The sequence below is a fragment of the Protopterus annectens genome, chromosome 5.part0 (genome assembly GCF_019279795.1).
Source record: "Protopterus annectens isolate FY-2018-M chromosome 5.part0, PAN1.0, whole genome shotgun sequence".
In the NCBI taxonomy this organism is placed as follows: Eukaryota; Metazoa; Chordata; order Ceratodontiformes; family Protopteridae; genus Protopterus; species Protopterus annectens.
Window position 1 is genome coordinate 1,796,910,600 of NC_056735.1, and position 27,842 is coordinate 1,796,938,441.

Consider the following 27,842-nt stretch of genomic DNA (forward strand, 5'->3'; position numbering starts at 1 on the left):
TCTGTAAGTAAACTTACCCTAACAGTAGATGTTCAAATGATGTCTGCTGCAATAGCTTTAGCTACACGGGTTGTATTTTGCTAAATATATTACAGCCATTCAGATTCCAAGGCTTTCAGGGCACCTTACACCAAAACCATTGGTCAGCTTTAGCTGAACTGACTAAAAGTCAGGTTTGGGGCCATGTCCTTCAGAGCTTTCATGCCAACAAAGAGGCTAAATCCCTGAGAGGACAAAGTTAGTAATATAACAAAAGTCCACACTCTGGCATAAAAACATTTTGGGTCATTTCCTGTTTTTTCCAGCCCCCTGCTATAAAGCGCACTTTGGCGGGCTTTTTCAGGCATTAGAGAACTTGGCATAGCTCCTCGTGGTTCCCTGCAGAGTTCCTAAGCCAGCAGAGAGCAGAAAAAGCAACTTTCTTGATTATAAGTATTTTTTAAAGATTCTTTTTTGCATTTTTCGATCTTTTGAGCTTTTTGACTTCTGTTTGTGCCTATATTACTGTTTTATTACCTGATTTTCCTGTTTTTCTGTGCTTAAATTGTTGATTGCACTTGTTGGCTAAAGTTTTGCTTAAAAGTAACAAACAGGCTAATACACTCAAGTGTACCAGCCTTTGATAGCAATTTAGTCGAATACCAAAGCATTTACTGTATTTTTTCTGTCTGTTTGCAAAACTAAAAAAAATCAAAAAAATACTTCTGCTTTCCTAAACTTTCCTAGTTAGTTGTTCCAGTGATCAGATTTTGCTGATCCCTGGGCTTTGTATTTGGTTACTGTGTTCCTCCATTTTCTTGTGTGGCCAGAGGTAGTTTCTTTACTCACCAGTGGGAGTGGGGAGTACTGAGCTGCTTGTTTGTCCTCAGAGGAGTGGTTAGAGACAGCAACTAGTAATTCGTTGGCCATTTTGGGTCATTTCCTGTTTTTTCCAGCCCCCTGCTATAAAGGAGTTGCCACTGTTGCACACAAGAGCAGCGGTTTAACAAGGTTAAACTATTCGGCTACCTAAATTCCACTCTTCAAATTTTCCCTTAAATCTACCTTCCTCGAACTGTACTGCCGATCTAACCAGCGTATCCTATAACTAAAAACTTCATCTCTACTTGATTCCCAAGTAGACTATTCTCTATCTGTAAAGCCTAGCACTTGCTCCTACAGTACTTGCACCTCGATTAAGCACTATTATTATAGATAGTACCCCACCAGCCTAGAACCCACATCCCCCGGAGTCTTTTGTAAGTTTTTTATCTATTACTTCTAGCATGTCGAGGGATCAGTTGCTAGTGTCCTCTCCTGCTCAACTGGTGAACCTGGGAATATTGAGGCAATGTTACAATTGCCTCATGTACACAGACAATCCTCTCCTTCTCCCACAAAACACAAATACATGCGAGATGCAACTATACGGCCAAACTGGAGGCTGAGCTCTCTCAACATAGGACTGGCAAGACCAGACAGGAGGAGAAGGTAACCACACACACTACATACCCAGTCACACATAGTACCATCACAACTTCAAATCATACACATAATCACACAAAGACATACTCGGAGGCTCTGACCAAAAATCTACCAAAACAGCAGAGGCCTCCAAAGCAGATACCCAAACAACTACCACCTCAGGACCCAACACATGCTTCACATAGACCACACAGTCAGAGTGTCAAACAGTCACAGCCCTTAAGGCCAAACACAATGCCAGACACACTCGTCATTGGTGACTCCATAGTCAAGCACACTGACGTCCCGCTCACCAGACTGAGTAAGGAGAAGGTCACAGTAAGCTGCCTGTCGGGTGCTAGAATCCGCCACATAACGCAAGCACTCAGGTCTCTCAACAGCAAGTACAAGTACGACTCAGTCATTGGCCATGCTGGTGTCAACGACCTGAGACGTACCTCCTTGGACTACATGAAAAGAGACATTGAGGAGGTCTCTGATTATGTAGCCCAGGCAGGTATGACCCTGACCTTGAGCAGTATCCTACCTTCACCTAGAATGATGCCACAATACAGTGATAAGATGATCAGCTTTAATAATTGGCTTAAATTTTGGTGTCATTCAAAGGGGATCCAATGTCTGTCTGCCTGGGATGACATGCTGGACAAGCCACGCTGCTTCGCAAGGGACGGCTTGCACCTTGTCACCCCTGGGCTTCCGGATATTGGCAAAGGCACTTGCCACCCCCATAGTGCCTTTTTTAGGCAAGGCTCATTCTAAACCTACCACCCTAGAACACAAAAAAGGAAAAAAACTAAGGGTAATGCTGCTCAATGCCAGAAGTCTCAATCTCAAGATGCACGCACTCGAGGCCCTTCTCGGTATGGAGAACATTGATGTCTGTGCTGTGACAGAAACCTGGTTCAAGGCTCCTGAGAGCACCCTAGCACTATCAGGTTTCACCTCATATCATGCGTTCCGGCCCCAAAATCCGGACAACACCAAGAAAGGAGGGGGGGTGTCCATATTCATAAAGAACACACACACCTCAAGGTTGGTGGCAACGCACGATGCATTGGAGACCATCCAGGTGCAATTAACCATAGGCAAGACTGCTCTGCAATTTGTAGCATGTTACAGGCCACCCTCTCAAACTCAGGAACCTCACATGGCCTTTCTGAAAACACTGGAGGGGATAAATGCATCTCCAAATACCATCATACTAGGTGATTTCAACTACCCTAATATAGACTGGGAACACTACTCAAGCCCAAACACTCTAGCCCAAAGGTTCCTGGAGTTCATAAACTCAAATGCCATGGAACAACTAGTCACCATAACCACAAGAGGAGAAAACATACTTGATCTCATCATCACGAACATGGGATCACAATGTTCAACACCGGAAGTATACCCCTCACTGGTGAGATCAGATCATAAACTAATCTCGCTGGAGGTCCTCATCCCGCCCCCACCTGAAATAAAAAAAGACCACAGTGAAAAACTTCTCAAAAGCCGACTTCACACTTCTAAAAACTAGTGTGGTCTCCTTTAAGGCCCCTGAGCCAGTGGTAAACATTACTCAAACCGCTGAATCACTTACAAATGCCTTCTACCAGCACCTACAGGACTGCATGGATCAGGCAATCCCAAACAAAACTAAGACTCTTTGTACCAAAGGCAAGCGTCCAGTCTGGTGGACCCCAGCCATAAACAAGCTCTACAACAAAAGGAGGAAGCTACTACAAGATAGAGCAAAATCCTTGAAAGGTAAGACACCTTTGATCATTATAAGTAAAAAACTAAGAGCTCTCATAAAATCATCCAAGGCAAATTTTGAGAGAAAAATCGCCAAGGACTCAAAAGAAAATCATAAGGCCTTCTTTAGCTATGTTAGAAACCTAGGAGGAAACTCCCAGATATGCTCAGAATTAGTTCAAAATGATGTGAAGATTACTGAACCTACACACATTGCCAACATACTGGCTGACAGGTTCAGTGCAAACTTCTCCCCCCCAAAAGGAGAGATATCTATACCAGAGGATTGTAGCCCCCCAAACATATCCAACGCCCAGGTGAGAACTGCTCTCTCCAAGGCAAACAACACAGCATCCATGGGACCGGATGGTGTCCCCAGCTGTGTGCTCCACGAACTCAATGAGGAATTAAACCCGCAGTTAGGACAGCTGTTTAATCTTAGCCTCACCTCAGGATACGTACCCAAGGAGTGGCGCACGGCGACTGTGGTCCCACTTCACAAGGGCCGTGCCTCCACCGACCCTGGAAATTACCGTCCCATTAGCTTGACAAGCCTTATCTGCAAAGCCATGGAGAGGGTCATAATGGAACTCATAAATGAAGACATAGGGAACTTGCAGACTTTGGATCCATCCCAGTTTGGCTTTGTCAAAGGCAGATCATGCCTTTTAAACTTGGTTGACTTTTTTGAAACAGTCACCAAGGCTATTGATGAGGGCAAGGCAGTCCATACAGCCTACCTCGACCTGGCAAAGGCCTTCGACACAATACCCCACTCAGGTATCATCGAAAAACTCATCAGCTTGAATGTAAACCCATACATCACAAGATGGGTTGCAAACTGGCTAAGTGACAGAACCCACAGGGTCAGAGTTGCTGGCGCCATGTCAGACTCAAAGCCTGTCACAAGTGGTGTCCCACAGGGCTCAGTCCTGGGACCACTCTTGTTCGGCATCTACTTTTCTGAAGTACAAGCAAACACAGGAGGGTTATGGCTGACAAAGTTTGCAGATGACTGCAAACTGGGCGCCATAGTCAAAAACACATCTGACACAGATATCCTTCAGAAGGGCCTCACAGAAACAGATAACTGGTGCCAGAGCCATGGCCTAAAAAATGCCAAGAAATGCATAGTCATACCCTTCGGGAAAAACAAGATTACCCCTAAGCTACCATATAGGTGGCAATCCACTGAGCACAGAAGAAGTCATCAGGGATCTGGGGACCCAGGTTGACAGTAACCTTTCATTTGACACTCATGTTGCCAAAGTAGTTAGGAAAACCTTCTACATTGCCCACCTGATCATGAAGGGATTCACATCTAGATCTAGGGAGGTCATCGTCCCCCTGTACTCATCACTCATTAGACCTATAATTGAGTACAATGCCCCATTCGGAATGTATCTGACCCGACACCTGCAACAGCTGGAAAGGCCCCAAAAGTTCCTCACCAAAAGGATAAAGGGTCTCAAAAATATGTCTTATGCTGCCCGACTGAAAGAACTCCAGCTCTATTCAGTCGCATACCGCTTGCTCAGAGGTGATCTGTGCCTGACATATAAGGCCATGTCAAACCCAGATTTGATGAATATGCTTCACCTCAAAAAATCTAGATCCCTCAGAACCACAAGGGCGGAGACTTAAACCTTGACACGGTTATTAATAGAACGTGCTGGAGGGACAGATTCATCACCCAAAGACTCCTATGCTGTGGAACAAAATCCCGGTACATGTGAGGCAGAGCACCTCGCTGGCCTTGTTCAAGAGGAATCTTGACCAATGGATGGGAGATCGCAGATATACCCCAGGGATTACTTCAGTGTCACTGCTTGACAGAGGCACAGCAAAATAATAGGCATAGTTTTCTTCAAACTAAAGGGGTGGCGAAAGCCACATAACTATGGGCTAGGCTTATAAATGCCCTTGGGCAGATAGCCTAATATGAACCTATGAACCTATAATATAGGGGATGAAGCTAGGCTAGTGCAGCAATGATCACTCAAACATCTAAGTTTTTTTTTTTTTTTTTTTGGTCCAGTATGGGGCATTTACTAGCCCACCTGCTAGTACCCCATGTCCATGCTGGGCCCACCAGCTTGTCTCATACCCACCGGACTTGCTCCAATATTACTGTGGATGGTTGTGGATTCCAAGAGCATCCTATGGGATTGTCCTACAATTTTCCTTACTTGCCCTACCCACTTCTCTGCCCCACCTCCCACACTTGTCACTTATGTTCAAGGGCAACTCTCCTAAGGAATGGTCAGTGGTGAACACCCATTTCTCCCTGAGACAGTAACTGAACCCAGGTCAACTGGGCCGTAGTGAGGGATTTATCCCTCTATGCTACCAGAGTGGCTATTCAAACATCTACTATTTTGGAAAATTTACTTACACAACTGTATATCGTTTTTCACTTGATTTATATAGACAGACCATCATAAATTAAAACTGGGAAAGGGAAGTATGAGGGTCCAACAGCCCCTAGGGAATGGTCCTAATAAGGCATTTCCTAGACCTGGAGAAGGAGTACAGTTTATAGCGCTTCGTAAAAGTGTGCACAGATGACCAGGTTGCTGTTTTCTATCTAGAATACTCCTGGTATCCAACACTTCCAAAAGGCCACAGATTGAAGCTAAAGCCCTGGGTAGAGTAAAGTAAGCACTCACCCTGCCTGGAAGAGTTTTGTTGTAGTGGGAGCAACAAAATGTAATAGCATGAGAAAAACATTTTGAAAAAGTCTGTTTTGACACAGGTTGTCCTTTTTTCTTACTTCATAGGAAATGAATAACTGATCAGAAGTTTTAAAAGATTTTCTTCTGTCAAGATAGTAACCAAGTTGTTTGTGGGCATCCAATGAATGAAGCATTCTTTCTCCCTCAATTTTAGGTTCTGGGAAGAAGACGATGAGATGGATAGCTTGGCTTAAGATACACATGGATACCACATTAGGCATAAACAAAGGATTAGTTCTTAAAGAAACCCTAACATTTTGGAAAATGAGAAGTTTGATTCACCATGAGAGTTTCCAACTCAGATAATCTTGCAAAGGTCAGAGCAATTAAGACTGCCTTCCATGTTAAGAAAGTACAGTTGTGTACACTTACCATAAATGTAGATGTTCGAGTGTATTCATTGTGGCAGTTATCACCTGTGGGTTATCCCTGCTGTGGTAGCCCTCTGTCGGCCCGAATACCAGAGTCAATGTTTTTGTGCACCGGCTGCCGTCGCCTGTAGTCTGATATCAGGTCATCAGTGCTATAAAGCAAGGCAGCAAACGTCATTACATCAGTTTTTCTTGCCTTAACCCGTCAGAAGCACAAGGGAAAAGACAGAAGTGGTCCTGGTGGCTAAAGGCCACCTTGGGAAGCTTGTGCCCCCCCCCCCTGAACATCTACATTTATAGTAAGTGTACACAACTGCACTATGTTCTTCATGTTTCACTGTTGCAGTCATCACCTGTGAAAGGATTCCCAAATCTGAGGAAAAGGGTGGAAGGATAGGTTGAGTCCTAGGTATGGGTCAGGAGGCCCTGCAGAATTGCAGAGGCAAACCCTGCCCTAGACTTAGAAAAGAGAGGTAGGTGGTAATGCTTTGCAAAGGTATGGACAGAGGTCTAGTTGGCTGCTTCCAAGATGTCCCTGGTCGGTACTCCTCTGAGGAAGGGAGTGGAAGTGGAGGCTGCCCCTAGTGGAGTGGGTACGGATAGACTTAGGGATGGGTTTCCCCATGTAGTCTGTAGAAAAAAATGGATACAGTGTGAAATCCATTTGGAAATGGTTTGTTTGGAGATGGGCTTCCCCTCTGCACCTGGGGCAAAGCTTACAAGAAGCTGGTCTGATTTTCTGAATGGCTTACTATGGTCCCAATAGTATCTGAGTTGTTTGTGCACGTCTAGTGAGTGCAGAATTCTTTCCCCCTTGTTTTTAGGATTAGAAAAAAAGATGGGTAGATGTATGGCCTTGGTTGAGGGTCATATCAGATACCACCTTGGGCATAAAGGAGGGGTTATTCCTCAGGGAGACCCTGTCTGCATGGAAAATGATGAAGGGCTCAACAGCCATGAGTGCCTGAAGTTCTGAAACCCTTCTGGCTGAGGTGAAAGGTATTTCAATTCTGCTGAAGCAGCAGGTTCGAATGGTGGTAAGGTTAGTTTTTCTAAAACATAATTCAGGTCCCAGGCTGGCGTGGGTGGCCTTCTGGGAGGTCTGATATTAGAAGCCCCTCTGAGGAATTGTTTAATCAAAGATGTGAGAAAAGAGACTGGTATGTTTCGAAATGAGCTGAAATGGCGGAGGCATGGATTTTAGTAGAAGAGAAGGAGAGGCCACTATTGAATAACTCGGATAGGTAGTCCAGGATAAGAGGAATGAAAGGTTGTGATGTACTGCCTCCTCTGGGCTGGCTTCAGGTGCAGAATCTTTTCCATTTCCCTGTGTAAGATTTTCGGGTGCTGGGCCTTCTGGCCTCTGTGATAATGTCTGGGATCTGTTTGCTTAACAGGGACCCCTTGTTTGCTTTTAAAGTATTAGCCACTGACAGTTTGAGAGTCTGCAAGTCTGGGTGCAGCACCCCCCCCTCCACCTGGGTCAATAGGTCTGAGGTCAGAGGAAGCTGCCTGGGAGGCTGTAATGCCAGGCTGCGCAGTAAGGGGTACCAATGCTGTCTGGGCTAGTCTGGAGCAATGAAGATGGCCTTTGTTCTCTCCTCCCTTATCTTTATCAGTACCTTGGGAATAAGAGGCAGAGGATGGAATGTGTACACAAAGGAGGAGTTCGAGGGGAAGGTCAAGGCATCCACCTTCCATGCTAGGTGGTGATACTCCCTGGTACAGAATTGTTTTTTTTTAGCTGCTGGTTGAGGTGCGAAGCAAAGAGATCCACCTCCAGAGTGCTCCACTCCCGAATGACTTGCAAAAAGATTTTTCTGTGGAGCTGCCATTCATGGGGGTCTAGTAAATTTCTGCTTAGGTGGTCTGCCAGGGTGTTGTTGATCCCTGGTAGGTACTGGGCAATTAGGTGTAATACCATGGAGGAGGCTGTCAGCCAGAGGTTCATGGCAGGCCTGCACAGAGGGTAAGACTGTGTCCCTTCCTGTTTGTCGATATGTCACATTTGTCTGTTTTGATAAGGACAACCCCTGGCCTGAGATGGGGTTTGAAGGATGTCAGAGCCTTTTGTACTGCCATCATTTCCTTTTGACTGAAGTGTAAGGGAAGGTGCTGGGCATCTCAAGACCTTGGGTGCACCTGCCTGCTAGTTGAGTGCCCCAAGCAATGTCCGAGACGTTGGTGGTGATGATCTGGCCAGTAGGGAGGAGGATGAAAGGAAGAATCTTGTTCTTGGTACAGACCCCTGCCCACCAGAGAAGCTCGGCCCTTATACAGGGGATCAGAGGGAGAGTGGCTGAGAGGGCTGACACCAAAGGTTCTTTAGATGCCACTGAAGTTTCCTCATGTGAAGCCTGGCCAGAATAATTAGAAGGATGCAAGATGCCATGTACCCCAAGGCTTGCAGGAACTTCCTCTCAGTGAGGTGACTTCTGGAAGCCAGCTGGGTAAAGTAGAGAGGCTGGAAGTAGTGCTTTTCTGGGGATAGGAAGGCCATTTGGGATGCTGTGTCCAGTAGCTCCCAAGAAAATGATCTTCCTGGAGGGTGTTTGCTTTGATTTCTTCTCATTGATGGTGACCCCTACGGAAGTTAGGAGAGTTTTGACAAAGAGAAGGTCCTGGAGCAGCTTTTCTTTGCACTCTGCCTGATTGAGGCAGTCATCCAGATAAGGGTAACTCTATATTTCTCCATCTGCAAAATGCTATGGCCGGGGCTAAGCACTTGGTGAATACTTTGGGTGCAGTAGATAAGCCAAAAGGTAGCACAGAGAACTGAAAGTGTTGTGAGCCTGCTCTGAAGTGCAGGAATTTCCTGCAGGATTCCCTTATGGGGAAGTGGAGGTAGGGATCTATTAGGTCGAGGGTCACTAGCCAGGCCTTTTTGCCAGAATAGGCAGCAGCTGCTGCAAAGTTAGCATTTTGAATTTGGGGACCACCAAGGAGGTGTTCAGAATGGATAGATCCAGGATGAGGCAGCAAGTGCCCTTTTACTGGGAACAAGGAATAGTCCTGAATAAAAGCCTTTGCCTGTTTGATCTGAGGGGACAGGTTCTGCTGCCCCCTAGGATATGAGAGTTTGGACCTGTTTCAATGCCTCTGCCCACTGATTTGGAGGTAAGTCTGGGTACCCTCTTGGAACTGGGAGTTTGTTGAAAGAGAATTTGTATCCCTGAAAAATTATCTTTAAGACCCATTGGTCCTTTGTTACAGAAAGCCAATTTTCTTTGCAGAGTGAGAGCCTTCCTCCTAGCTTTTGGTGAGTGAAAGGAAGGTAGAGGGGGAGAGGGAGTCATTGAGAGTTTTTGCCATAGAAGGGTGGGTTAGAACTCCCTGCCTTTGTGGTGGAAGTGGTCCACTGTTTGGTTCTCTGCTGCCCCTGGGATAGGGGCCTGGGAGGTCTCTCCCTGTGGGGCTTACCTTGGCCCTGTCTGCTAGGTGCAGGGAAGGACCAGTGCTTAGAGGGAAATTTACTGCTGAATCTGGGAGGATGAACCTGAAAGAAATCTTTTGCTGTTTGCATAGATTTTGCTTTGTCTTCCATCTTTTTAAGCACCTCTTCTGCTTTTGCTCCAAACAAGTGGTCCTTATCCAGGGGTGCATCAATTAGTTTAGACTTGACATGATCAGGGAGAGGCTGTTCCTTCAACCATGCATGTCGCCTAATAACAGATCCTGACACTGCTACCCTGCTTGAGGCTTCTAGGGCATCATATTCACAGTGTAATGTGTGTTTGGCCACTTGATAAGTAAAGCGCAGTAAATCTAATTCTTTCGAACTGGCACAGTCAGGAAAGGTTGAAATCTTTTGTTTTAATAGTTCCAAAGTGTGTCGTTGATATTTTCACCATGGAACTGACAGTTGAGTGCTCCAACAGCTAAGGTTGCAGAGGTGTACTCTTTTTTACCCCATCTGTCCAGAGCTCTGGAATCCTTGTCAGAAGGAATAGGATTCTTGGCAGAACAAGTCTTAGCTAATTTAGGTCCCTGCGTAATGACCTCTGGGTCTGCAGCAGGATTTCTGTACAGGTATTTGTGAGAATCCGGTACTATGTAATACCTGTCAGGCTTACTGGGAGCAGGTGGGAGGGCATCAGGAGCTAAGCTGGATTCATGGAAATATCATCTACTACTTCTAAAATGGGGGTGGCCAGGGGGTCTGTGCTGGGGCAGGTCCAGAAACTCTAAGTCTTTTCTTAGAATGGGGGAAATCCTGAAATTCCCATTGGAAATGTTCCCTGAGGGTGTGAAGGGTTTCCCCAAAGGAAAGGTCTTCTGGTGGGGAGACAGAAGGAATGGATTCTTCTGCATTTGAGTCCTCATAAGCAATCAGAGGTTGTTGTTCCTCTTCAAAATCCGAATAGTCAGATTCCTTTGAATCTTGTTCCATCATAATTTCTGAAGAAGGGTGTTTTTTTTTTCTTTTAGAAGTTGTGGCCTGACTACTCCTGATAAGGGAAATGAGATCCTCCGCCATTTTAAGCATTTGTGCTTGGGGTGGTGGAGCAGGAGCAAGATGGTGGCTAGAGGTAGATTTTCTAGGAGTGGGTTGGCTTCTAGGCCTAATAGCATCCGTTGGTATGAAAGAAACTGTAGTCGGATGACAAGATGTCGTTTTTTGTCTAGATTTGGTAGTGTAAGAGGCCTTCTTGGAAGCCGGTGCCTGCGTCGCAGCTCTGGAACCAAACAATGTAGAGACAGCCAAAGGCTCGGAAGACAAAAAAGATTTCTGCCACATATTGGACTCCGAAAGGGTCTCAGTGGAGGCCCGCGTAGATATGGAATCAAGCATCAGGGGCTACGAAAGCTCTTCACTGAATACCGGAGAACTGATGACCTGCTTAGGGGTAGAGCTGTGGGAAGGCTTAGCCTTTTAGTGGTCTGTCTCTATCTTTATCTCTGTGTTTTTTCGGAATGTCCACAGACTGTTGGCTGATGGATGCCATTTCGGAATGTGAAGAAGGAATATGAAAATACCTGTCTACAATAAGAGCTCTACGGCTAATGGTTCTCATGCTAAAGAGGGATCAGAACCAGCAATGGGGGGACATTGTGGTTTGGGCCTAAACAAGTGACGCAGTATGCATGGAAGTCTCAGTGTGGGATCTGCTTTCCACAGGCAAGGCAATTGTTAACTTTTTCGGACATCGGTTAGTGCAAGAAAAAAGGATCCCCAACGGGGTACTTAGCTTTAGATGTTTTCAGCTGAAATTCAAACTCTGGTAGCGACCGCCGGCACACTTGCGAACTGCTTCTGCTACGGGCTCCACAGCAAGAAAGACTGATGTAATGGCATTGGCTGCCTTGCTTTATAGCACTAATGACCTGACGTCAGACTACAGGCGACAGCAGCCGACGCAGAAAAATATTGACTCTGATATTCGGCCTGGCCGAGGGATACCACACAGCAGGGATAACCCACATGTGATGACTGCAACAGTGAAACACGAAGAACATCACTTTAAACACTTACTCCAGCACCCAAAAGTAAACAGTTTCTCCACAGGAAAAGTAGTTTAAATTATGTTTTAACAATTTTTTTTTTTTACCAGAAAAGTAAAAATGTAACATTCCTATTTAAAACTGAATAAAAATTACCGGACAGCCAAAAAAAAAAAAAACTCTTGCTTAAGTTTCAAAGAAAAGGTTAACTGTTACAAAAGATAAAGAAGAATCCCACTCCCGGGGAAATTATCTGTCCAGCAATGGAACAGTGTTAACTGACCGTTGATCCACCAAAGCCCACAGGAAAGCTCTAAAAGGCTTTGTACCTGAAACTGACTAAGTCAGCTCAGCTTGAGTGGACCAACAGTTTGGGTATGTGGAAAGTACACTGAAAGTTGGAAGATGACCATCTGTTGTACCCTTAGTAGGATATAACCCATATAACTAAAGCTACTGCATTGACCAAATGAAGACCAGTAATTTTCCTTTATTATCTGCTAAATGACAAACTCAAAATAAATTGATGTATGAACATTATACATTTGTGGAAGACATTTTTGCACTGTATTATATGTACTTTGACTAGACAATGATACAGTTTTCCATTTTTAAATTTACTTTTTGCTAGATTTGGGGAAACATTTCTGCTTATTTTCCCAAATTATAAATCCTGAAAGATGTATTAAAAGGCTTTCATTCTGCAGATATTACTGTCATGAATTTTAAGTTACAGACATTCACGCATTTTTTAAAAATGCTTTATGCTAATCTGCAAGTAAAGCATTTTTTTTAATAGAACGGTTCTAACATGGTACTGTTAAACTACTATAGTGAAACTCAAAAGGAATTTTTGGGGTAGGTGTGTTCAGCAGACTGCTTTGGACAAAACACATCTTTGCAGCATAGGGAAGCAATGAGCAGTTTGCATCTTTCTAAATAAGTTAAGAATGTATAGTCTGGCTGGGAAAAAAACATTCAAGAAACTACCATCAGCCTAATCTTAGCAGAGGAACTCTCCAAAATACAGTACTTAATCAGATGCTCAAACTGGAAATCCATATATAGTGATTTCAATATACACCACAATATACATATCACTATCTCCTGAGCTTACACTAAGAGGAAATGAAGGGGTGGTTGCTCAGTCTTCCCCTACCAGTTTATCTACATACAGAAACCACCAGGTGATCAACCAGAAACTAGCTTCCAAAAATTAAAATTGTAACTGAAGTTTTCAAATTCAAACAGTAAAGACACATATATAATCTAAAACACGTTTTTAATTCAATGCATATCTTTGCACCTATACATACTTACCTGTTATTACTATCTGCAATATCTACATTGAGTCCTAAAGTTATAACTATAATAATGCAATTGTTCACTTTTATTTACCGTATCTGACTTTTGTTATATAACTGGTTATAAGAATTTACAATTCCCAATTTGTTGCTTATTTCTTGTACACTTGGGGAAAAAAAACAAGTATATCACTACACCAGTTTCATACTAACCTGTTCCTTAATCTAGTAAAACATTGCATTCTTTAGTATAGTATACATCTATACCCTGATTTACAGATTTAGAATTTCCTTGGATTCCAATGAAAATGGACCTTTTCCAGTGGGACATTCTTAATTAACCAAAGGTATGTATATAAATAAATACCAATATTTATTTATTACTATATATATTCTCTCCTTTACACCTGCTAAATACCAAACCACCACTGCAGATGCCTGCTGAATCCCATTTCTACTCCTTTGTTCTGTGAGAGAACAGCAGTGGCATTGCCATTGTTAAGACAGCTATCAAGGGGCACTCACATTAAAACAACATGCTTCCTTTTCCATGTCCATTAGGTCCCAAACGTTGGGCATGCAGTATGACTGAGAGAGTTTTATTTATTTTTTTTTTCTACTGCTAACGTGAGGGACAATACTCATAACAGCACCACCTTTCTTGCTGGCAAATGCTTCCAGGTGTCTCCACTTTCCACCATGACGAATATACGAAATGCATCTCCTGGGACATATTTCTCACAACCTTCCTTTGGCAGAGCAAGCAGGCTTATTCTCAATTACTCTTACACTACTTCCAACTTCTCTAATGACCAGGTCACCAACAGAACTAGGGCTGTTGGGGTTTTAATCACGGTATCATACCTCTATGCCATGGAACTGACTATATATATATATATATATATATATATATATATATATATATATATATATATATACACATATACACACACACACACACACGCACACACACACACACACACACACAAGTAAAAACTTAACATAACAGTATATCATAAGTGAGACTCCTGCAGTAAGTAATGTGTTTTGGCTTTTCTTGCTCACCTTCCAACATCCTCATTCAATGCTCTAGCATCTTACTCTAATACAGACTTTAGAAGAGGCATCATATAACAAACAATGATATGCCCTCATACTCTATTCAACTCTTTTAAAAACAAGGATATATGTAGGAACTTCACAACTTAGGGAAAGAACTGATAAAACATGATGGGATCAGTAAGGTCAACTCCAAAGTTGGCAAGAGAGGTGAATAAGTACCTACGGCAAGGGACGTACTCACCCTCATTCAAAGACCGAACTGGTGCATGAGGCATTCCCTTAACACCATATCAAATAAAATATGCAAGCCTGGAAATCTGTGGAATCCCTTTCCACTGGGCAGTGTCTATTATTAACTCTCTAGGCCCATTTGGCTTAGTATAAATCAACCAGAACCCCCTATAATGCATACAATGCTTACATTTAAATATGCAACACACTGCAGGTTTTTTTTTGTGTGTGTGTGCGTGCAAAGAAAAGTGCTCATGCCTAGAACCTATCATGCTGAAAATGTTGACAACCATAACAATAATAAAATGTTAATGACTAAAAATAAAAATTAACATATTCCAGTCAAACAACTACAGTCAAATGACATCAGATGATCATAAAATATAGATTGATACAAGGGGAATGTAAAACAGTAGTCATAGAGTGACAAGCATCTGTACTATCAATGGATATACTGTTATGGCCTTTGGGCAGATTTCCAGCCAGAAGAGATGCGACCATACAGAAAGAATGTGTATACTTTTAGCACAGCTGACCAGGAATTCTTTCTGAACACTCATTGACATGAAAGCAGCAGACTAAAACATCTACAAAAAAAAAAAAAAATTTCCTTGCACAAGTTGGGGGTTCCAGGCCAGACCCAAGCTCAGAAATTTAACAAATGGATTTTTTCCCAAAAATAGAACAGTGAGGTCCCATTTGTCTGAGTTTAAAAATATACTATTTTTACAGTATGACTTACTGGGTCACAACCATAAAACAATGACAGAAATACTGGTGATTGACCAACTCAAGACAGCCATTACTGGCTGTGATTAAAAAGTGGGTCTATCAGTCCAACCAGACACATTCTGCAGGTTTTATTACTTTAGTAGAAATAATATAATGTCATGAAAGTTTATAAAAGGTTGAGTTGCCTAGAGTTACAGGAAAATCAGTTACTAAACCAACAGCATCAACTACACGTATATTTTCTTTTAAATGGGGGAAAAGGGATACTGCTAAATATTGTAATACTGTTAATTCTAATAGAAATGTCAAACTTATTGAGACATATATGATGCAGCACCTGTGGAATGTGACAAGACTTGTGCTAAACAGCTAAAACTACATTCTGTTACTGTACAACTGTTTAATTAAATGCACTGTACTAGCAGCTAGAAGAATGGTTAGATTCTGATAGTATGGTCACTCTTATCAAACATAATAAAAGCAAACAGACTTCATTAAAGAAGGAAACAAAATCCCATTGCCTTCGTGAAGATTCAAACTAAGTTTGGGACATACTTTGTGCCCTTTAAAGAACTTTAGAAACTGTGTGAAGGGGATACTGCTTTTGATAAACTCTATCCCCTAAATGTGGGGGGGGGGGGTCCTCAGGAAAACTAGCTCGTATACTACCCCTTGTCTTCACATGAAATAGGAGACAGGGGACCATCTACAGTTATGAATATTAACAAACTGAGGTACAAAGGCCTAGGAGTTGTACAAGACAGTGCTAAATGAACAAGAACATGGGTGAGGAAACAAGAGGAGAAAGCTCACACAACACTCCTAGAAGCTAAGCTGCACTCATCAGTTTCTTGACAGTAGGGGTGGATAACACCTAAATAGTTTGATCTTCTAATCTTTCCACCACCACCAACTCTGCAACCCAGGTAAAATACTTCTGCCATACCCACCTAAACTGTAAGATTTGCCCTTGGCAGTATGCCCAACACCACCCTGATATGATGGGCATATTGAATATTTCTGGCCCATTACTACGTGCAGATGGAAATGTTGTCCAGGTAAGCATGGGCTTAATCTCTCACCCCTGCGTGGATGTGATCTACCAAGCTCTGGAAAGTTTCTGGGACATTTTTTAATTCCAAAGAGCATTTTAGTAAACTCATATAACCCAAATGGAGTTAGAAATGTTGACTTACCTTAGCTGCAGGTGTTACTGGTACTTCCCAGTAACCCTCAGTCAATAGTGATAGGATACCTGGGCCCACGTAACTGCTCTAATGCATGGTGTAAGCAACTGCCTCTGTTCAGTTTTTACTACTGGTGGGACCCAGGAACCGTCTAACCTCTGGATTAACCCCTTGTGAGGGATTTGACTAGCCTTTGGGGTCTTTTTATCTACATGGTACTCCACCAGATGGGCACACCTCAGCAAACCAGTAAAAGTATCATGAAGTTCCTAAAATACTGCTAATGTTTCCTAAACCTGGGTAAGGGATAGTTGGAGCAAACGGCTGCTGCCTCATCCACCCAGACGTCAAAGTGAGCCTCAGTGAAAACACTTATGACCAGAATCACCCAACAATTCTTCCTGCAACCCACTACAGAAAGAGTATCAGGGCCTCTCTATAAAAGTAAGGGTTTAACATGTGTTTTTTTTCTGACTCCTGTATGGCAAATCTGATATGCAGATAGCAATGTTCACCTTTTTCACAAAGGTGAAAGTCCCATACATAAAGTTATCCCCTTTGTGTCAAAGAATAATACATACCATCTCCTGGTACCCAGCAGAATATTCCATGGTGCTGGCTGTTCTGCTGTACCTGTTTGTTGCTGCTACTGTGGGCTTATGTTATGTACGCCTAGGTCATTCCTGTGAGCTTCCTTAACCTAGTCTTGATGTTTGGGACATACTCCACAACACACTCCACAGGGGAATCACATTCACTCTTCCACACATGAATTAAATGCAGGGCCCCCCTCACCCTGTGATCATACTACTGTGCAAATGGGAAAAATGTGGATTCCTGGAGCATCTCCCTGTATGCAAAGAGGAGATGGGGCAGGTATCTGTCTCACTACCTCTAACTGATCCACAAATGCCCTTAATATGGTCTTCAGTGTACAGTTAGATTCTCCATTGAACCATTTCTTTGTGGGTGGTAGGGCATACTTTGGTTTTCTCCACAATACTTACCAACTTTTTGTCAGACCTGCTGGCATGTTTTTTTATTTTTCATCTCTGTCTGTAAGCATTTCTCTTGGAAAACCTACCCTGATGAAAATGTCTAGGAAAGAGTTTGCCACTTTCTCTGTTTAGGTGGAAGAGAGAGCCACCACCTCGGATATCTAGTGGCATAATCAAGCACTTCAAGGGTGTTTCTTAACAGTGGAGCTTAGGGTATAAAGAAATCAAACAATATCAATTGTTACCCTCAGAAATGGCTCCTCAGCAAAAATGTAAGTTATCACTGCAGCCTTGGCTTTGTGTCCAGCCTTTCTAACCCTTCATCATTGCTCAGATGTCCTACAGTACCCTGTTACTTTCCTTTGCTCTTCTTGGCCAAAAGAAAATTTGCATAAGCATTTTAGTGCACTTTATGTTGATATGGCCTCCAAAATAATTACTGTGGGTAGTAGTTTTTAGGCCCTTGGTACTACCAACCTACTTACCATCCCCTTTAGCCCTCTTTTGGGGGAATCATTCTATGTATACAAACCTTTGATACAGTATATAGACTCCGCTTCCTCTGAGCATTACCAGCTTCCATGGCAAACTCTCTCAAGTTCAGTAAAGTAGAGTCCAAAAGTTGATCCACCCCATCTAATCTTCCAAAGAAGTCTAGAACCTTCTAGCAGTGCAGCCTCAAATTTTGTCTGACTACTACCATAAACCTCTTCCCTTTAACTACCATTTTTCAAGTGAAGTCCAGTACCCTTCATCTGCTGTAGTTCAGATTCTGGTTCACTGTTATTTACCAGTTCCTTCTGTGAAGCAGAAGCAGCTGCATCACCAGCCCTGGATTAGGGTGTTGGCCCCATCTGGGTCTCTCCAGACTATTACCCTCATGTTTGCCTACATGCCAGGCTGTGCGTAACTGATTACAAACAAGATACTGCACTGTCAGCTACTCCCTACAGCTTATCTGTATAGATATCGTCAAACACAGCCACCTGCTTGCTACCATACCCAAACCAGACAAACTTTGGCTAAGAGAACCAAAAGAGGTGTTCTTCCCCAGGCCCTAATTGAAGTGGACTTCCCAGGCTTGTATTACTCCTTTCTGACCACTGAAAGCCTAACTATAGTGATATCTATACACGTTTCTCTCTCTCTCTTAGAAATTACCCCTTTCCCTTCTACCAGTATGAAATACAGACTTTGGAGTAAGATGCTCGGTCCAGCTGCTGTTTCCAGACAACTAGTGCTCAACCTGTTTGCTGCTTCCTGAGACCTTTGTTCAGCACATGTCCCTTTTGGTTACACCTGAAACATCCAGCCCTAAAACCTGGACATGGCTTGTCCCTTTTCCTGCTTGTTTAAACTGATGTGAGTACTTAGGCTACTTCCAAAAAATTTGCTTACAGCTTTCTGCAATATTGGGATATCCCTCTCCTACACAGATGTAATGTGCTAATTAGAGAGGCATCATCCTTGCCCACCATTTCCACAACACTGCAACACTCCTGAATTGACATCCAAATTTGAGGAAGGGCACAAGCTTGGACACTCCTTGTGAATGATTACTAGTGGAGGCTGGGGTCTGAAATTGGGAAATTTTTGTAAATAGGAATAGGTGGGGGGACCTTGTTTGTGTTGCTGTTAAGGTGAGAAAATATGTTTGCTTGTCCCCACTGCATGTCCACCCATTGGACAGTACAGGAGTGCACACATGATAGGGGCATCAGGAATTAAAAATACAAATACCCCTTTGGCAGCAATATGATGCTGCATCAAAAGTGCTGGTTTCTGCAATATATTCCTTCACTGTCATCTGCCTTTCTTCTCTGCTCTCTGATCTTTTTCCTATACATTTCAGGAGTCTGTTTAAAGCACACAAGGAAACATACTTTAGCCTAACTTAGACAATCAACATCCTTAGTTTAGAAATTGCATCCAATGCTTCACCTGTGGACAAGGAAGTCAAAAAACTCATCCTCTGCCCTTTGCTGAAGTGGTGCTGATTAAAACCCTTTCAAATAAACATATAAAACTATTAAAATCATCCCCCCGTCTACAGAGATAAATAAGTTTTGTACCGACATGAACAAATATGGCTTTGCTTTCCCTTCTCTACAATTCACTTGCTCCTGGCAAAAGATAATTCTCTCTGTCATACTGGTGCTACTTATCTCTCTCCTTGACTTGTGCATGTTCTCGTTGTGCCTTCAGGCATTGCTATCCATCTGTTTTATGTTCCAGGTATTTAATCTCAAGTGCCAGTCTCTATAATGCTAGTTGGCTTTGAAGTGCTTTTGGGATGGAAGAGATCATCTTTTGTCTCCCTCCTGCACACCCACAGCAACTATCAGGCTCTCTCCAAGCTGCACTGCAGTAACCTCTAAATCTTCTTTGGACATAATGTATTCCCTTTGCTCTATACTCCTTAGTCAGTTTTGACACTGACATTTTAGTATAGTCACCAGAAGAGCTCATTTCCCATTTTCCTAAAATGACTAAAAATAAAATAACTTCTGTGTACAACTAAACTTCTCTATATTTTACATGGTGGCTTGACAGGTTATACACAAACCTTTACAGGTTCATAGGTGTGTACTAGGCTAATGTGTCCCTGGAGACTTTACAAGCCTAGCCCATAGGAATATCCTGGCATCGTGCCACCCAACATTAGTTCCCAGAGCCTCTGTCGAATAGAGCCACTGAAGTGATCCTTGGGATGAATTTTATATTTACCATCCACTCATTAAGATTTCTCTTGAAGAGGGCCAGTGAGGTGCTCTGTTTGGCATGTATGGAAAGTCTATTCTATAGCATGGGCAGTCTCTGGGTTATGAACCTATCCCTCCAGCATGTTCTGTTGATTGTGGTAATGAGGTTGAGGTCTCTGGACCATGTGGTGCGGAGGGATTGGGCTTTCTTTAGCTGTAGTATTTCTAACAGAGCTGGGTCAGACATGGCTTTGTAAGTCAAGCAGAGATCGCCTCTAGGTAGGCGATATGAAATAGAGAATAGTTGATGTTTTTTTAGTCTGTCCACACAGGATAAGTGTTTAAGGCCTAGGATCCTCTTTGTGAGGTACTTTTGCGGCCTCTCCAGTTGTTGTGGGTGTCTAGTGAGGTACATACCAAATGGGGTATTATACTCTATGATTAGCCTAATGAGGGAAGAATACAGGGAGACAATGACCTCTTTCTTCCTGGATGCAAAACCCTTAGTAATGAGATGTGCCACATAGAAGGACTTTCTGACCACAGTGGCCATGTGGTGGTCAAAACAGAGGTTGCTGTCAACCTGTGTTCCCAGATCTCTTATAACACCTTCTGTGTTCAGTAGACTACCATCAATGTGGTAATTCAGGGAAACAGAGTTTTTCCCAAAGGAGATGACGACACATTGTTGGCAATGAGCTTAAGGTCATGGTTTTGACACCAGTCGTTGGTCTCAGTGAGGCCTTTCTGCAGGATGTCAACATCACTTGGGGAGTTAATAATAGCTCCCAACTTGCAATCATCTATGAACTCTGTCAGCCAGAGTCTCTTCGTGTTGGCCTGGACTTCAGAGAAGTAGATACCAAACAGGAGAGGACCCAGGACCGAACCCTGGGGGACTCCACTATTGACTGGTCAGCAGTCTGACTTGGAGTCAGCTACTTTCAAACTGTGGGTTCTATCTGTGAGCAAGTTTGCAACCCACCTAGTGATACAGGGGTTGATACCTAGTTTACTGAGTTTTTCTATGATTCCCGAGTGGGGAATGGTATCAAAGGCCTTGGCCAGATCAAGGTAGGCTGTATGAACCACCTTGCCCTCATCCACAGCTCTGGTGATTGACCCAAAGAAGCCGACCAGGTTGAGCAGGCATGATCTACCCTTCATAAAACCAAACTGTGTGGGATCCAGAATTTGGAGATTCCCTATATCCTTGTTTATTAGGTCCATGACAATGAGGAGTTCCATAGCTTTGCATATCAGACCAGTCAGGCTAACTCGTCAGGATAATTCCCAGGGTCTGTAGTTGCTCCTCCTTTGTGGAGAGGGATGACTGTAACAGCGCGCCATTCAGTAGGGGCAAAGCCTGAGGTGAGGCTGTGAATGAATAGGGCACATAGGTGTGGTGCCAGTTCACTCTATAGTTCATGTATAACACAGCCAGGGATATTGTCAGGTCCTATAGAAGCTGTATTCTTGGCCTTGGACAGTGCAGTTTTAACCTGTGCAGCAATAATACTGGGTGCCTGGCAATCTACTGGTATTGTGAGTGGTCCTTTGGGGGGGGGGGGGGTAAAGTTGGCAATGAATCTTTCAGCCAGTATATTCGCAATATCTGTTGGCTCGGTATAGGAGGTACCATTGTGCAGTAGCTCAGAGCAAATCTGGGTATTGCCGTGGAGATTCTTTACATAACTATAGAAGGCCTTGTGGTTGTCTTTACTATCTGCTGCAATTCTGTTTTCATAGCCAGCTTTAGAGGCAGGGGACCACCAGATTGGCTTCCTTTTTTGGAGGAGAGCATCTTGGTTTTATTGGGTATGGTGATATCCATGCATTTGTGTACGTGTTCGTACAGTGCCACTGGTGTATGATTTGTTGGTCATGTAACTATTCTCCATTTGCATGGGTGCCATGAAGTTAGCCACCTCTGTTTTTAGTAGCCCAAAGTTAGCTTTGGAGAAGTTTTTCATGGTGGTTATCTTTGCGGGGGTGGGAGGGATGTGGATTTCCAAGGTGATTAGTTTGTGGTCAGATCTAATGAATTCCAGGAAACGTTGGGCAAGTGTATTGGTACAGGAGTAGTTTATCCAGTTAATGGAGGGGTAGTTGAAGTCACCCAGTATGAGAGTGTTAGGCTGGACCCCAATATTCTCCAGGGTGCTTAGGAACATGGAGTGCGAGCCTTGGGACATGGCTGAGGACCTATAACAGGCTACGACCTGAATCGCTGTCTTACCCAATGTTAGCTGTACCTGAAGTATTTCTGATGCGTTATGTTGGGCTACCAGCCTGGAGGTGTGCGCATCCTTTATGAATATGGAAACACCTCCGCCTTTGGTGCTTCGGTCCAAGTTCTGGGGGCCGAAGTGTGTGGAATGAGTTATAGCCTGGTAGTGCAGGGGTACTTTCTGCTGCTTTGAACCAGGTCTCTGTTACAGCACAAATGTCGATGTTCTCCATTTTAAGGAGTGCTTCGAGCGAGTGCATTTTGAGATTTAGACTTCTAGCATGGAGCAGCATGACCCGCAGATTTTATTTGTTTGTAGTTGTTACAGTGGTAATATGGTCTTTGGAACACAGCCTAAAAAAGGCACTATACGGGTGACAAAAGCCTTGGTCAGTATCTGGAAGCCCAGGGGTGACAGATGTAGGTCATCTCTGGCAAAGTATCGAGGTCTGTCAATCATGTCATCTCAGGCAGACAGATACTGGATACCCTTGGAATGACACCAGAAACTTAGCCAATTGTTGAAATCAATCATTTTCTGCTTGTACTGTGCTATCATTCTGGATGATGGTACGATGTTGCTCAGGGCCAGGGTCATACCCCCCTGGGCTACATAATCCGAGATATCCTCTGCGTCTCTTTTCATGTAGTACAGGGAGGTATGTCTCAGGTCATTCACACCCACATCTACAATGACAGACTCATATTTGTACCTGTTGTTGAGGGACCTGAGTACATGCGTTATGTGGCAGATCCTAGCACCTGACAGGCAGCTGTTACTTTCTCCTTATTCAACCTAGTGAGTGGGACATCAGTGTGCCTCAGTATCGAGTCACCTATGAGTAGTGTGTTTGACATGCTGTTTTGCCTTAGGGGCTTTAGTTGAGTGGCACATTGTTTAGAATACTTATGTGTCTCGTGATTAGTGTTGTGTTGTGGTGGTCGAGTGCATTTCTACCTTGGAGGCCTCTGTTGTTTGGGTAGATCTTTATTGAGAGCCTCCGAGAATGTGGGTCACAAACCTGCTTTGAGCTACACAAATCTAAATTGCAATCCTGTCATTGCTTGCCATCAAATGTGATGGACGGCATCACTTGCTACCAAGTGTGCAGACCAGACTCGAGCTGGCACCAGAAGAGGGTTAAATCCCACAGATACCTGTGTGACAGGCATGTGTGGGGGCCAGAAGCTGTGTTATTTAGATAAACTCAACTGCTCCAACCAAGTCTGATGGCTATAACACAGAGTCACATACACTCATTCACAAGTTAAAGCAAAAAAAGACAAGTGCAAACAAATCTGATCCAATAAGTGATTTCCCAACTGCAACCAGGTCCAAAAGCACAAACACACTACTGTCCAGAACATGGGCTTCCAGCAGCCACACCCAGACTAGGACTATACACTAACCATTCACTAAGCTAAGTCTTTAGCCCTTTTACATTAACAAAGACACTGGGAACCTCCAAACACTTGACCCGACCCAGTTTGGCTTTGTTAAGGGCAGATCATGCCTACTAAACCTGGTTGACAGTCAAAAAGGCCAAAGACAAGGGAAAGGTGGTTCATACAGCCTACCTTGACCTCACCAAGGCTTTCAACACCATTCCCCACTTGGGTATTACAGAAAAACTCACCAGCCTGAACATAAACCCCTATGTTACGAGATGGGTTGTCAACTGGCTTATAGACAGAACTCACACAGTAAGAATAGCGGGCTCCAGGTCTGACTCTAAACCAGTCACAAGTGGTGTCCCACAAGGCTCGGTCCTGGGACCCCCTACTGCTCGGCATATACTTCTCAGAAGTACAGGCAAACACAGGAGGACTATGGCTAACCAAGTTCGCCAATGACTGCAAACTGGGAGCCATAATTGACTCTCCGGCTGATACGGACATCCTCCAAAAGGGCCTTACTGAGATGGACACCTGGTGTCAAAGTCATGGCCTCAAGCTAAATGCCAAAAAATGCATAGTCATCCCATTTAGGAAAAACAAAACATCCACGAATTACCACATAGGTGGCAGTCCCCTTAATACAGAAGAGGTAATAAGCGATCTGGGTACCTAGGTAGACAGTAATCTCTCCTTTGACAATCTTATTGCCAAAGTAGTTAGGAAATCCTTCTATGTGGCCCATCTAATTACTAAAGGGTTTGCATCAAGAAATAGAGAGGTTATAGTGCCCCTCGTCACTCAGACCCATCATAGAGTACAATGCCCCATTTGGGATGTACCTCACAAGACACTTCCAACAGTTGGAAAGACCACAAAAGTACCTCACCAAGAGGATTACTGGCCTCAAACATATGTCCTATGCAGTCCGACTGAAAAAAACTCCGGCTGTACTTAGTGGCATATTGCTTACTCAGAGTTGATCTCTGCCTGACTTACAAAGCCATGTCCAACTCAGAATTGATGGACATGCTCCACAAAGAAATCCAAGTCACTGCGAGATAAACCTCGCCAGAACAATAAATAGAACATGCTGGAGGGATAGATTCCTGTCACAGAGACTCCCCATGCTTTGGAACAAAATTCCAAATTACATCAGGCAGAGCCCCTCACTAACACTCTTCAAGAGAAACCTTAATGAGTGGATGGGTAACAGAAAATACACCCCTGGGATCACTTCATTGGCTCTGCTTGACAGAGGATCAGTTAATTCATCAATGGGGCAGTGAAAGCCGACACACTCTGGCTAGGCTTATAAACGCCCTCGGGTAGACAGCCTAGCACCTACTGACCACTCTCTCTGCGAGCCATAGTGTCTTTCCTGTGCCCATTACCCATGGCAACCGCTTGTTAAAAAATATCTACTCACAAAACAAACACAATCCCCAGGAAAAACTGGTAGAATTCTTTAGTTCCCCACAGATTTTGCCCTGGCACAGAAGTACTGTCACGATCCTAGATGTGGCTAGGGGCAAACACACCACTCTGGATACAGCCAAATATAAAACTGAAAAAATATGTCATCTCACTCTGGTAATGTGCTCAAATGATTTGGCCACTTCACAGTCACAAACACAGCTTCAAAAACCTACAGTGCTAAATACCCTCTTCTAAGATTATATATATTAATATACAAATAAATAATTACATAACATTCACAAAGTCTTCCAGATTGATCATCAAGTTGATTAGAGCTCTTCCAGTGTGAAAATTGAAACTGATGAAAAAAGCCAACAAAATGTATTAGTAGGGGTAAAATTCAGTTACTGCCTAGTAATTATACTGCATGGAAACGTGGAGAAAGTAAGCGAAAATCAACCAGAAAAAGAGAAGAAAAAAGCTCTTGGGAAGAATCTTGCAACGGTTCAGAAAAAGCAGTTCAAGTTTCAGCTTTGGTGAGGAGATAGCATCCAGTAATTTGCAAGAAGAAAACAAATCAAACACACTCATAAGTGTGTAAAGTAAGTGCAACAGTGAAGGGATACAAAGTCAAACAACAAAAGGCTGGCAAAATAGAAGCAGATTTAACTAGCTATTTGAATGAAGTGATAAAACTGCAAAAATCAAAAGCTGAAATGAAAAAAAGACTAGACAAGCTAAAGGCTTCTCAAGAAGAGCCATTAAAAAAAGAAGAAAAGAAAACAGAATCAGAAGCAGCAGCACACAGAAAAATCTTGAGTTTTTCTGCTGGACTGGAAAACTTAAATAAAAGTAATGCATTACATTATTCACGTATAAATATGCAACTGGATTGGTGCTCCACAACAGGTTTTGTTAATTGAGAGGATGCAACACATGTATGCTCCAAATCTAACAAAGAGAAAGCAGCTAAGACCAATAGTAATAAAGATACAAAACCACGTCAGCAGAAACACTGTGGCAGAGGGGAAACATTAAAAATTGGGGCAGCAGAGTTTTTGTGGAAAATTATTTTGATTGTACACTAGGCAGATGAGAAGAAGTTTATCTCAGCAATGAAGAAATGTTGAGACAGTTGTGAAATTTAAGCTGCTGTATCCAATTTCTCCAGAATACTTTTTCCTGGAGAATCAAAGGCATTTTTGGATGCAGAACAGGAAATAAAATGTTTAGCACACAATGACTGATCTAGCAAGCAAAATGGGATTCCTTCCTATTCTTCTGATAATAACAAAGCCCAAAGAGAGATTTTCCAGCAAAACCGTTTCCACTGTTCCAAAGAAAGATGCACAAGTGACAGAAAAAAAAGCAATAGAGCTGAGAAAACACCACAAATACCTTGGACCACAAACTGTACTTAGGAGGAGGAGAGGATCAGCAACACTGTGAAATTAGTGGATAAATTGGAGACTATAAAGCATCAGTCTCATTCACTATAGGAAAAGCATGTCAAATGTGGCTTTGTAAGATGAAGGGGCTACTAATGGTTGGAATTTTACTGACTATGTTACAAAGGTGGTTGTCATTAATATTTAGGAGGACACTGAATGGACTAAAGTAAATGTAAGTAAAGCAGCTTTGTTAATATTTGCATTAAAATACATGATGTAAATTACATAATATACTGTAAAGCAATTTTGCATAATGTGCAGTCAGGGGTATTTTTAATCTGAGGTTGGGGATTACCAGTGACTGCTGTATATGCTAAACATATACAAACAAGAACATACTCCTCCTTGTTTGTATCATAATTAGGCTTTAAACTGTAACAAGGTACGAAAGGACAGAAAGAAGCAAGTTAAAATCAATATAATGTTGTGATCTTGGGCTGCGGGGGTAGGGATATAAAAGTGTACTAATCAGGTTATATGAAGAATACAGATAACTTTCCCTTTGTTTTACAGATGTGAATATTTACATTAATGTTCTTGGGTTAATAAATAGATACTGTGCTTAAGCAAACAGGCTTAAAAAATAAGATAAAAAGATGAAGGCATTGCAAAATTACAGTTTTTCTTATATTTACAAGGTCACTGGCTATTCTGTCATTAGCAACGGCTGTCAGTAGGAAACAAAGTCAGCAGATGCATGCAATTTCTCATGACAGAGCTGAACAATGGGTTGAGAGTGAAATTTACAAGGATTCTTTCTTGCATTTTCAAAGTCTCTAGCTGCATTTTTCGTTAATAATTGCTATTACTTGGAAAGGAGAAGCCTGCAGTTGCAAGCAATTGATCATGAGAGGACAGAACAGTCTGCTGAATGAACTGATTAATATGCAATGTAATTAAAGGTACATTGACAATCAGTTCAATGAAAAATAAATGAAGATTAAAATTGTGGGAAGTGATTAGATTATACAAGTAATTACCTTCCTAGCAGTCTTAATACTTTAGTGCAAGTAATACAACAGTGCAAAATTTATTTATTTAAAAGTAAGCAGTGCACTTTTTCTTTCGACTAAAAGTTAATGTTTACTGAAAGCATGCAAGCTATTTTTTCTAAATTTGGGAAATAAACTAAGATGACAAAAGGACAGTAATTAGAGTAAGTGGTAACACAGACTATATTTACACACACTTTAGTATACGTAACCTTAACTTTTCTGCAGAGGTAAAAATAATTTTTAAAAATGTACACAGTTTTGGGTGTTTGTTCCAAGTTAAAATGGAATAGAGATTCTAAAACAATTTAGTTTTTTTTTTTGTCCGAGTGCTTTCATTGAAGCAAAAAGCCTTGAAAAATGTGACAGAGGTTCAAATGGAGATCAGAA

At 42.7% G+C, this 27,842-nt stretch overlaps 1 protein-coding gene across 1 annotated transcript in view; it reads right to left on the reverse strand.

The window, feature by feature from the left end:
• The window catches only part of MICU2 (mitochondrial calcium uptake 2), a 1,974,490-nt gene that overhangs the window by 332,641 nt on the left and 1,614,007 nt on the right, over positions 1–27,842 (reverse strand). The window lies entirely within an intron of this gene.